This window comes from Corapipo altera, unplaced genomic scaffold, assembly GCF_003945725.1.
Source record: "Corapipo altera isolate COAL_440 unplaced genomic scaffold, ASM394572v1 23b, whole genome shotgun sequence".
NCBI classification, from domain to species: domain Eukaryota; kingdom Metazoa; phylum Chordata; class Aves; order Passeriformes; family Pipridae; genus Corapipo; species Corapipo altera.
The window spans coordinates 6149748-6162228 of NW_020884885.1; positions in this window are offsets into that span (position 1 = coordinate 6149748).

Below are 12481 nucleotides of genomic sequence, written 5' to 3' on the forward strand. Positions count from 1 at the left end.
ACATTATTTTAAAGCCATCACTTAAAGCACTTGGAGACATAAACGCTGTAGATGTTTTTATTCAACATTTAATGAGTAAGATTCCTTTCTTAAAACACTTAAGTAGCTGCTTTATTTCCCAGCAGAAGAGCTTCAACTGATTCCTGTAGTACTTTCTTCTAAAAGCTGCTTTTTGTGTTCCTTTAAAGAGTCAGTCAAAGCCTGTTGCAAAAGCATCCCATTAGGGAAAATTAAAGTATGAAAAATGGTACGAGATTATATTGAAACACCAGCTGGCACAATGAAGATTAGCAGGAAAAAAGTATACCAAGTTCAGAAAGAAAACACTTAATGAACAGTGTTGTGTATTGTTATTTTGGTGTCGATTTCTTATCAATATGATTGAAAAAGAACTTTTTCCGTAGCAGCACTTTTTGGTTGTTTTGAAGAAGTATTCACTGCAAAGTTCAAATTTGTTCGTGTTGATTATCTGCTATTGAAGATGTTTCTTTGGGGGATTACCTTGTCTCTACGTGAAATATCTGCATGGAAGACCTAAAGAAAGGTCTGTCCTGACAAGTAGAAAGTAAAATACAGGTGTTAGGAGGCTTGCATGGATGAGCAAGAAGCTCCTAACTAAGCCCAAACGGAAAGTGAAGAAATGGTGTAAGCAGGGGCAGATAACCCAAACACAGCATAGAGTTGCTTTCCAATCTTGCAGGGATAGGGTTAAGGAAAGCCAAGGCCCCTCTGGAGTTACATCTGGCAAAGGATGTGAAGGGCAAGAAGAAGGGATTCTACAACTGCATAATGGCAAAAGGAAGACTAGGGAAATAAAGATGCCACCCCTGCTGAATGGGGCAGGGAAATATGTGACAAATGACATAGAGAAGGCTGAGGTACTTGTTGCCTTCCTTGCCTCAGTCTTTATTGTTAAGACTGGCCTTAAGGAGTCCCATACCACTGAGACAAGAGGGAAAGTCTGGAACAAGGTAGATAACCTTGGTGGAAGACGTCAGGTTAGGGAGCTTGCAAACAAACCGGATGTATTTAAGTGTGTGAAGCCTGACAGGTTGCATCCATGAGTGCTAAGGGAGCTGGCTGGCATCATTGCAAGACCACTCTGGAATTATCTTTGAGTGATCATGGCAGTTGGTGGAGCTTTCTGAAGATCGAAAGAGAGCAAATTTCAGTCCTATCTTCAGGAAGAGCAGTAAAAAAGAATGGGGGAGATACAGGCCATTCAACCTCACCTCAGTCTGTGGGAAGCTGACATGGAAGATCATCCTGGAAAGAACTTCCAAGTACATGAAGGACAAAAGGATGACTGGGAGTACCTAGCTTGGATTTATGAAGTGAAAATCATGGTTGACCAACCTTCTTGCCCTCTACAATAAGCTGAGTGTCTTACTGAATGAGGGGAGAACCGCTGGCGATCTCCCATAACCTCACTCTAGACAAGCAGACAAAGTGTGGGTTAGATAAGTGGATAGTGAAATGGACTGAAAATTGACCCACTGCTCAGGCCCAGAAGGTTGTGATCAGCAGTACAAGGTCCAGTCAGAGACAAATCATTAGTGGTTTATCACAGGGCTCAATACTGGGATGAAGCTGCTCAACTTCATTTATGATCTGGATGATGGAATGGAGTGTACCCTCAGCAAGTTTGTAGATTATGTGAGAAGTGGAAGCAGTGGCTGATAGACCAGATAACTATGCAGCATTTAGAGGGACCTCAGTGGACTGAAGAACTGGGCAGAGAGCAATCTCTTGAAGTTTAACAAGGGAAGCACAAAGCCATCCGTGTGGGGAGGAGTAAAGCCAGGTATATTGGCTATATAAAACTAGTATATGCTGAGGTCTGACAAGCTGGAAAATAGTAGTATTTTATCTTACTGAGGATAAATACTCAACTTGGAGATACAATCTAATATGCTAATTTGATTATCCATTTGTTTTCTTACTTAATTCCATTTTTTAATGTAATCTTTTGGGGATAGGTAAATAAATTTCCTTTATTGACAGCATCAGCTCTCATGGAGAATTCAGCTAGGTCTGTAGCAGTTACTGCTAGGTATTTTTTAATTACCATTAATCTCTATTAAAGTTATATTTAAGGCCTCTAAATGTCAGGAATTTGTGAACTCTATAGAGAAAAGAACAAGGCAGGAGCTAAGAGAACAGGTTTGGATAAGGCAATAATCAATTGCTTCCTGAGTTTTACAACCTGTATTTGTTTCTCTTCTCTTTAAATTCTGATTTGCTACAGGAAGGTCAAGAGACATTGATGTAAAATACCAATGTAATTGGATTAGATTTGATTTTTCTTTGTTTTGAAGTATGCTTTTAATCTAAACTGACTGAAGTAATGAATAGACCTCTGTGTTCATAATAATTTTCTGATTTCAGTAGTGTTAGATAAGGGTTACCCTCTTTTATCGGGGTAGTGCTGCTGTCAGAATTAAGGATTGTACTTCTTGCTGATTTTGTTGTACAGGTCAGCATGAACGTACTTGGAGAACGCCTCAGAGCACAGCTGGACATTCATCAAATGTAGCAGCTGCATATTTGATTGAATCAATGGTTTATTTGACCATCCTCAGCAATAAAATGCTAATCACTGATACAATAGCATACTCAAGTGAAGAATGTCCTGCTACCATTTAGTTATTGGCAGATTTATGCCCTGGGCACAAGCCTCACTGATACTGTTTGGTAATGAACTGTGTGACAAATTCTACTTCCAGAAGTGGATGTTACTATGAGGAAGGAATTAATTCAGACATAGACACTACAGAATACCTGTGAGCATCAAGGGAAAGATTTTTAAGGCCAAAAATGGCAGCATAGAGCAGGTAGAGGGCTGATTAGACCCCACTGTGCACAGGGTGGGGTGATTACTGTTTGAGGGCAGTGCCTGTCCTGGTGCCTGCAGCCAGCTCCCAGCAATAATCACTTCTAAAGCTGTAATCACAGCCACATGGCAGCACTGTGCCTTTTTTACTGCTTTCTATTCTTAGTGCTCGTAACAAGGGATTAAAGAGCATGGTAAAAATACATGGTTAAAAAAAAGTAGACTGTTATGAAATGATTTCTTTTTGGAGGACTGTACTTAGTACATGATGAATCCTGTAGGGGAGGCATGTATGCATTTCCAGTCACTGCTAAGGTTTCAAAACTATTTTAAGAACAGCAGAACCTAGCTGTTGTCATAGTAGCAATAAACCTTTTAATCTCACTTCCTCTGGAGATGAAGCTGTTGTGTACTTAATCTACTTAAAGATTGTCAAGGCTGTTTATGTGACAGGCAGCTAAGGATACAGTATGGAGAAGATGCTACTTGTTGCATTCAGAAAGTGCAGTGCTTTTTGTCTACTTCGATACCATTTGAGATTTGCTGAGAGACAGACCTTATGACAAGCTAGCAGGAGAACAGTCACCTGGGATCGAGCCTTCATTTATGCCAGTGTTTGTCATTAACAGCTTGTCATGGTTAAATGACACTGTTCCTAGGTAGTTCTGGGCAAGGGCTCGCTGACATTATGGTTCTCCTATAGTTTAAAAGCATCCTTTTTGAGGAAGTCCTTTCATCCTCAATGCTTCCAGTCCTTACAGTCAGAGGCTTCTCAATGAACATTGAGTCATATTTCTATATTGCTAAATAGTGAATGCAATTAAAAATTCCTTGAAGTATTTGTATAATGCAGTGACTTGTTCTTAAAGATACAACAGGTAGTCAAGAGAAATCCACAGAAAATTGACAGGTTCTTCAACTGTTTTTTGGAGATTGGGTTAGCTGGATAAAGTGAGTTTTAAATGCCATGTCAAAATAATCATTATAATAGAATTTGGCATCCTGAACCAAAAATGACATGAGTGTTCACATGTATCTAGAACTAAAAGAGGACTTTCTTCTCACCAGATCAAATTTCTCAATAATTGCTGACATCTGCGCCATTGCCAGTTTATTTGGTCTAGTCTGGTTACAGTACTGGATTACATAACCTCATGTTCTGCAAATAAACAGTGTGCATCTTTTCTTTGAACCAATATTTCAATTCATATGTGCTGAATAATAGCAGTTTGGGAATTTTTACTTCTTTGTTTTCCTGAAGTTTGCTTGTTCTGTCAGGATAGACACTCAGTCTTTAGGAAAAAAATCACACTACAGAATGAATGAAAGAATGTTTCTAAGGTTATTTATTTGCAAATTTTATATATATATATATATATATATGTATATATTTTTGCTCCTCTGTAAAGTTTTGCTTGTGGATAGTTGGTTTTTGCTCATTCCCCTCCTTTCCAGCAGCCCTTAATTCAACATGTTGTGGAAAGATATATTAGACAAACCATTGACTATTATGTTATCGTCAGATCTAATTACTCCTCAGGGTGCCTTGCTCACTGAGTTACCGGGACCATCATTTGAGTCCTGTGCATGTGATCTGCCCTTGCAGGCTCTGGAGGCGCTGGCTGGCCCCTTGTCTGCACTAAGGGGTGAGAAAGAGGTTTCCTTCCACTTTCCCCTTCCTTCTCACAGTGTTGACTTCAGGTACCATGGGGAGGGAGCACCCCTCAAGATGGGGCACAGGCCAAGGAGGCTGGTGTGGGAGAGAAAACCCCACAGACAATCTCTTGTGGTCCCCAGGAGGTGTCCTGTATAGTCTCCTTACCACAAGACTGGTTACATGCAATAGAGGATGTCTTCCCAGCAGAATTGCTTGTGTTACTGTTTGGAGGGGCTTTGGAAACTTTCCAGTTTGACACTCTGAACAAAAAAAAAGTTCTTATTTTAGAACAGCTTCTGTTTTGAAACATTCTGATCATTTAAAAATAGTCATTAATACGTTCCACTGTTTTATTTAATCTGAAGTATTCAACATTGTCCCACTTTCGAAATTTTTTCACCTCAAATATTAATGAGGGAACTGTTTCTTCCCTTTCTTAGATGGTAGAAGTCCTGGTAGAGGGTTAGGGTTTTATTCAGTTTATATAATCAACCTGTTGCTGCTTGGTATTTTTGCTACCCAACTGATTTCTTAAGGAGAAATCAACCCAGTTTGGGGATAACTGTTAAAGGTATCAGTTTTTCTTTACTGAGCTGTATATGCTGAATTAATTGTTTTGATCTGGCTGCTGAGTAGCTGGAGGCAGAATGGAAAAAGGAACCTCTGTGTTCATTAATACCTCTCTAGATACCTACAGTATTGAGACATTGAGACATTTGTGTGAAGGATTTTGATCATAGTTTTGGGTAGGCATCCTTTTGGTGCAGTATTTTAGATCAAAACCCATAAATCATGTAGTTTTTTGTGCAGCTAAATTCAAGTTCTGCCAAATTGCATGAGATATGGTTAATGTTTATAATAATAGCTAAAATTAAATCTCATGTTTTAATAAGAGAGCAGACTTTATCAATAGTCTCTAAACTCTGCAGGATGAGATCATCATTATGTCAATGCCTTACACAGTGCTGAGTATTTTGACACATGTAACAATGGTGTTTGTCTTTTATTAGAAACAAATTGAATAGCTGGGGACAAATGTCTCCCACTCTGGTGCAAGAAAGGTCAGTGCCTTCAGGTGCTGCTTGGTCTCTAGTGGTTTTTTAGTTGGGTTTGGTTTTTTGGGGTTTTTTTGTTTGTTTGGGGTTTTTTTCAAGTAGTTTTAGTATAGAGATGAGAGCTCTTTATGCTTAATCTTACAATAAATTTGTATAGAATGCCTTTACCCGAGTGGAATTCCTAGATTGTGAAACACAGAGCTTGCAAATGCTGCACTGGCTGCTAGATATGCCATTGAGGATAAACCAGGGATAAGTGAAAAGGCTGCAAGAAAAAACAGTGTTGAGGGCTCTAACACTTTCACTACAGTTAGTAATGCACTGTATGTCTTAAAAAAAATAATTTGTTAAAATAATGACCATCGTTAACTGGAGATGATAACCTTAAACTAACTACTCTGAGACATTAAAGTACTGTCTCCCACTGCAGTTGTGTGAACATTGCACTGGACATTTGTGTCTGTGACTGATAAAACTAGGAGTAGATACAGCAATGTAAGTATGTGCCTGAGAAGATACGGTATGTGTAACTTTATTCTGCAGGGTTTGTACCAAATGGCGTGCTTCATCAGCCTGAGCAGTCATTTAAAAACCATTCTTGTTGAGGTATGCAGTTTTTTCTTCCCATTTAAAATTCTAGGCCAGTGAATTGTCCCCCTTTTGTTGCTTAGAAAACTCCAGAGAGAGGGTGAGGTAGCTTAATGATTTTTTTCCACAAATGTTCCCAGAACCTGTTTTAAATACACTAGAAACTGGAACGCCTTTAGTCTGCTTTCAGGTGGATACTTCAAGAGTATGATTTTTGTGTCTTCTCCTCAGACTGTCAGAGGTATGCGCATGATAGGAAAACTGCATTTTTGGCTTGTGTGTGCCTGTGTGTGAGAGGAATGGTTGATTCTCTTTGGCTCAGAGACCTATGAAGAAGGCACAAGTATGTATGAACCATCCTGAGCTTGGCACCCTCATACTGTCATCTGCTTCTAGTGCTAAAACCAGCATAGTTGATTTTGGTGTTACAGTCAGATGTGGCAGCTCCCATCCATTATGGGAAAGCATGAGAAGTTTCACTTCTACCCGTGCCACTTCCTAAAATTTTCCCATCACCCAGAGAAGCAGGGGTGGGTGTTTCCAGTAGTTACTCTCCTGTTTTGTTCCTAACTAGCTCTGTCTTTCCTTCTTTCATATATCTCAAACTCCTATGCAGAGTGAAAGGTGGAATAGATAAAGAATGTGCACAAGAGAGCTGATAGATTTAGCAGTGGTAACTATCAATGTAGCATGTACTGTAGTGAGAGGTTTAACACCAATTTTTCTTGATTAGTGTGGCTATGAAATGACCAGAGAGGTAGCATTTGCTGAGAGCACAGAAATCACTGATGTTTTCAAAAATACAGCTGCAGAGTCAGGCCCTTAATAATTACAGAAACATTCTTCCAGCTGAGCTGTCTTCCCTGAAACATGCAGAGGACCTGGGCATGATTGCAACACAGTCCTAGAAATATCTTGCCATGCATTTTTCAATCCTTCTTAAACCTGGTTCCTAGAGTTCAAATTTTTTTTTATATCAACGCCTTCTCTGGACACTTGTCTAAGTTTCAAGGGGTTTTTTGGCCCCTTTATGACAAGATGTCCAGAACAAAACATCACATTTTCTCTCCAGCGGGGTGGAGAGAGAAGCTGGAGGTACTTCATCCCCTTATGGTGCAATGCCTCTTTGTAATACAGCCTAGCAGTGCTTTATTATTTTCCCCCGCTATGTTGTGTCACTAATTTTTGTCTTAACATGCTATTTCCCCAGCACTCCTAAGACTGCTGTTTGCTGTGTGTCCTTGTGCACTGAATTCTTGTGGTTTGACTTGTTTTTCTCAGGTATGCTGTTCTGCATGTTTCCCCAGCTGAATTCACTCTTCGTGTTTGCCTCTTCCTCTGGTTTGTCTGCAACAGTGGAGCCCAGCATTAAGGTAAGAAACTACAGTTAGTCTCATTGCTGCATTTCTCTAGGTCTAGTGATTTTTGCATCATTTTCCCACTGCAGTTTCCATGAGCACACTTTTAATTTCCACTTCTTCATCAAAGAATATTTTAAATCAAACCAAGCATAGCAATTATTACCATCTATCTTTATAGAAGCTCTTCATGCTACTCCTTGTTTTTGTTTTACATTGTTATTTCAGTAGTGTCTTTTACTCCAATTGTGTTGCCAAGATTCTGTCTGTATCCAAGGCAACTTAAGTAATTTTGAGAGTAAGATAGTGAGAGGTGATGTATCAATTACTAATATCCAAGTAGATGACCTCTGTGGCACTCCCTTTATGCATCATTGTAATTCTGCTTTATTTAAACTGTTTGGGTGCAACGTGTACAGTTGTGGAGACAGGGAAGATTCCACACTAATGAAGACCTGCTGTTTTGTAATGCTGCAGCATGTTCCAGCCTATTCCAGTGCCATGTGCATCACGTGGGATCTGGGCTGACAGCCAGTGCAAATGTTTCTTCAAGGACTTTAGGACATATTCTAATTATGTTTAGATTCTCCCACTCTCTTTTCATCTGAAGGATGTCATTCTGCTCATTTCAAAGTGTGGTGCAAAGCACTCCATCTGCCAGGATGAGAGGGGTCTGCTGGTGCATTTGTGTGAGAGGCTGTAGGATGGCTGGCTTTGTGAGCGACTCTTTAACCCCCAGCTGTGAGAAGTCCCAGGCCTTTGAACACTGTCAGAGCTTGGCCAGCATCCAGCAGTGTTTTCATCCAGTGCTGGAGGAGATGTAAAATTTCCTGGAAGAAAGAGCTTCATTTCTCTGAGCCTAGCAGGGGAGAAGGGGGAATGAGTTGTGGGAGGAAGCATCTGAAACTTTCCATAGTGAGAGAAAAAAGCAACAGTTTTGGGAGAAAAATTAAGAAAAAATGTATTTGAGGGAGCTACACATGTGAATACGTATATTCTCTCTCAACCTGATATTGAATGTGTGTGATGGAACTACAGGATCTTACGTAGGGGTCTTTTTAAGGGAAATTGGAATTGCAAAACAGCATGCAAGAGTAAAGGCCATTATGCAATACTGTGCCCTGGAACATAATTCTGTGAAGTGAATACAGTGAGAACAGGTCTATGTGCTGTATGGCAAATGAGACTCTGCGTTTCTGTGGGTGGGTGGAACAGACTGAGGGCTTTTGAAAAGGCACAGACTCAGCCTTAAGGAGATGTTCCTGATGTGGGGAGGAAGGAGAGACACGCTTTTCTGCTCTTACTTTGCAAGTTACCCAAGGGCAAGCCTGTATTCATGTCTCTGCTGTGGTCTATGCCCTCTGGCCAGATGATCAGTGCTAAACTGCATGGGTTCTTTCCTGGAAAGCCATATGCAATAACACCTTCTCAGCCAAATTAATTTCTCAAGGGTGATATTGTTACATCAGATTGTTGGCTAATTAATGATTCTTATTGCCTAGGCAAGTGCATTAATTAACTAGATACATAAGAAAGTCTGGGTCAAACTTCAGAAAGTCGGCCAGACTCTCTTAATCCCTTGTGGCTGCTGGGATCACCCTGCTGTCTGGTGTGACCTGAGTAATCAGTGTATTGAGACTGGCATGTCTCAGTCTCGATTCTCAGAGGTTCAGTAGTGCTCAGCGGCCATTTGACACTTTGTTGTGTGTGCCAAGTGTGTACACGAATAAGTTTTTGTGTGAATTCTAGAGCCAACGTTACTGATGGAGCTGAAGTGAGAGACGGGGTACCAGGGTTTAAAATTTCTGGCCTGCATGTCCCTAACAGAACACAGACCACCTTCAAGTGGTACATGGCTCGGTAGCTGTGGTTGCCACTGATTGTGACAACCATTGTGAATACCTTCAATAGAAGATGAGGTACAGGCTGTCACAGTGTTTATTGTTGGATAGAGCTTCTGGAAAAAAACCTAGGAATTTTGGTTTGTTTCTTCCATCTTGCCAAAATATAAGATTAGGAGAGAGGAAGAGAAACGGAGGCCAATTCTTTTTGCCTGTACTTGACTTGTATTGCTGTAAGCTCGCTTACCTCAGTAAGATGAAAGTCAGGCTGTGCTCTTGGGACTGGGTGCACAAGACTGGAGTAGGCATCTGGCTTGAAGAGGTTTCTTTGTACTTTAATGGGTACTGCAAGGGGTTCCCAAGGGAATTCTTCAGATGAAAGCTGTTTTTCTATGGATAGGCTGCACAGCCTCATTATTGCTCTGGCTTTTGCTGCACAGCACATATGTTACTGCAGGGTTGTCAGCCCCTCAGTCAGTTTCTACAGCGCAATAAAAATAAGTAGATTAACCAAGTAAAGAAGATTAGAGTCACTTTGGGGAAGGGAAGGAAAGGGAAGGGAGGAGGATGAGCAAGAGTGAGTATAAAAAGCAACCACAAGACTGTGATTGCCAGACTTCCTGGTGCATGTTGCACAGGGTGGCTTTCTTTGTCCCTTTTGGGTTTGGGTTGGGCATATTGAATAGAACTGATCCTGACACCATGTCCAAAGAGAAACTGGAGTCACTGGTCAAGAACATGGAGATCATGCTTTCTGAGGTAGAGCAGCTGAAGATCCACTGCACCAAGCAGACGGAGGAGGTGAACCAGGTGGTACAAGAACTGCGCCGAGAGAACAGAGAGCTGACAGAGAAGTATGAGCTCATCTGTCAGGACCTAAAGGAGGCCAAAGAGGCCATTGCCCAGCTGCAGGACACCAAGTTTGCCTTTGAGGCAAAGGAGAGGCAAGCACAGAAGCTCAACCGGCAATTGTGAAGCAGCAGGAAAGAGAAACAAGAGATTTCTTACCCTGATCTAAGAGTAAACAGAAACCTTCAACCGCTGCAACTGAAAATCCCTGGATCGGTAAAAGCAACCCTTTCCCTTCCTCTTCAGACTGAACCTGTGTGCTGGAAAAAATCATCTCTTTGTGGAGGCAAGATCTCAGGCACAGCTGGAATTCTGCCCCAGAAGGCTCCTTTGTTAGTGACTAAAGACCTCATTATGCTGGAGGGAAATCTCCTTGTCGGAGATCTGAGCCATAGGCGTACAGATACGGCTGCCAGGATCTGGGCACCTTCTCGTGCCCCGTACGGTTTACACAGGGACAGAGCCTGGGAAAAGGACTGTTTCTGCCTTGAGCCATGGGAGAGAGCTGTGCCACAAGAGTCTGCTGAGATGGAGAGAAGGATCATCATCTTGACAGCCCCTGTTGCTCCGTTTTGTTGCTAACTTTTCTGTGCTGTGCGGCGAGGCTGTAGTGCTGTTCTTAGTACAGTGTCAGCTTCCTTGCTGCATGATGCTGGAAGATATCATCAAGAGCTTACGTTGTGCCTCAAGCTTCCAAGTACTTACTATCAACAGCATGTTGGTCCAGAGGATCTTTTAATGCTATTACAGTCAGTGTTGTTCTCTTCCAATTCCAAAGTGAAGTATAAGAACTGGAAAGGTTTCTGTCTCAATTTCCATTTCAATAGCGTTAAATCTTAATGACTCCATGTTTAGTATGCTAGAGATTAAACCACTGCTGAATATAACACTTTTTTGACCAAAGAGCTATATTTTGGCACTGGATTTACTTTTCTTTAGCAGAAGTAATGTGTATAAATGGACAGGGAATTACTAGGGATAAATGTATGGGGGGCATGGGGGTGAAAATTGCTTGTCAGAGGTTTTGCTTTCAGCTTTTTTCTCTTCTCCTGTCTCTCCTAAGCAGCATTTGGGGTAGTCAGTGCCAAGCCCAGCTAAGAGTCACTGTGGATTTTCGACTCCACAGTGAATAGTGTGAGATCTCTGGGGGGAGTGTGGAAAGAGTGCTGAGAGAAAAAGCCTGAATATATCAATGGAGAATAGCTGGAATAGTTCCAGGGGGATCTTTCCTCATGTTCGCTGTGATGTAGCCAGCTTCCTTTTTCCCTCCAAAGCTTTCCTGTATTGTTATCTCTGCTTGGCAAAGCTCCCCATGCCCAGCCAAGGCTGATGTTTGGGAGAAGCAGAGAAGCTGTTTCCATCCCTGAGGGCCTCAGGGTGTGTGTGGCACCAGGAGCCCAGGTGCACTGTGTGGGGGTGAAGGGGACTATCCACACTGAGAGCAGGGAGTCAGCTCAGAGGAAAGGAGAACCTGGCTGCTTTGGTTCCCCATAGAGGTTCAGGCAGGACAGGACAGTTCAGCAAGACCTTCTCTTAGGACTCAGTCCAGCCCTAGCGGCAATAACTGTAGCTTTGTCAGTGATTATAAAAATACTGAGATCAGGCCTAGAATTAGCTGGTTCCTTGTCTGCCCTCCCCTCTGCCACATCGGTCTACGCCTGGTCCAAAGCCTTTGGAAATAAAAATCTTCCCATTAATTTGACTGAGCTCTGGGTAAGACCTTCTGAGCAAAGAGCTGATGTTTGTGTGGCAAACAAAGCACTGGAACAGCCATGGGGAACAGGTTTTTCTGTTTTTCTTTCATGTGATAACATGTTTTGTTAAATTTGTGTGACCTAGACTTTTACTTTTTGCTATTTTGGGTGGAGCAGATTGGAATATTTGGAAAACATTTGGGAGATTAGAGAGTGTCCTTTATGTTTTAAAATGTAATCTGAATACAAATGGCCAGCCTTGACCCTTTGCTCCTTGCTCACCAGTGACAGCTTGGGGAGCATGAGAAATCAACATTAATCACTATATTTGTTTGTATAAGAACTAAAATTGTTTTCTCTTGAAATCAGTTCTCTAGCTCAAATCTGCTTACCACCTGTGATTTCTTCTACTTTTTATATATCATTAAAATGTAAAACTAACAATAAAAGGAAAACAAACAGCAGAGGGGAGTGTCTGTTCTGGATAAGGCATTGCCTCTTTTAATGAATATATATGTTATTTTTTGAGTGAGTGTGTGTGTGTGTATGCTTCCTGAATATAATTATTCCCATTTAAATCCTGTGTATCAAGGAATGGACTAATGG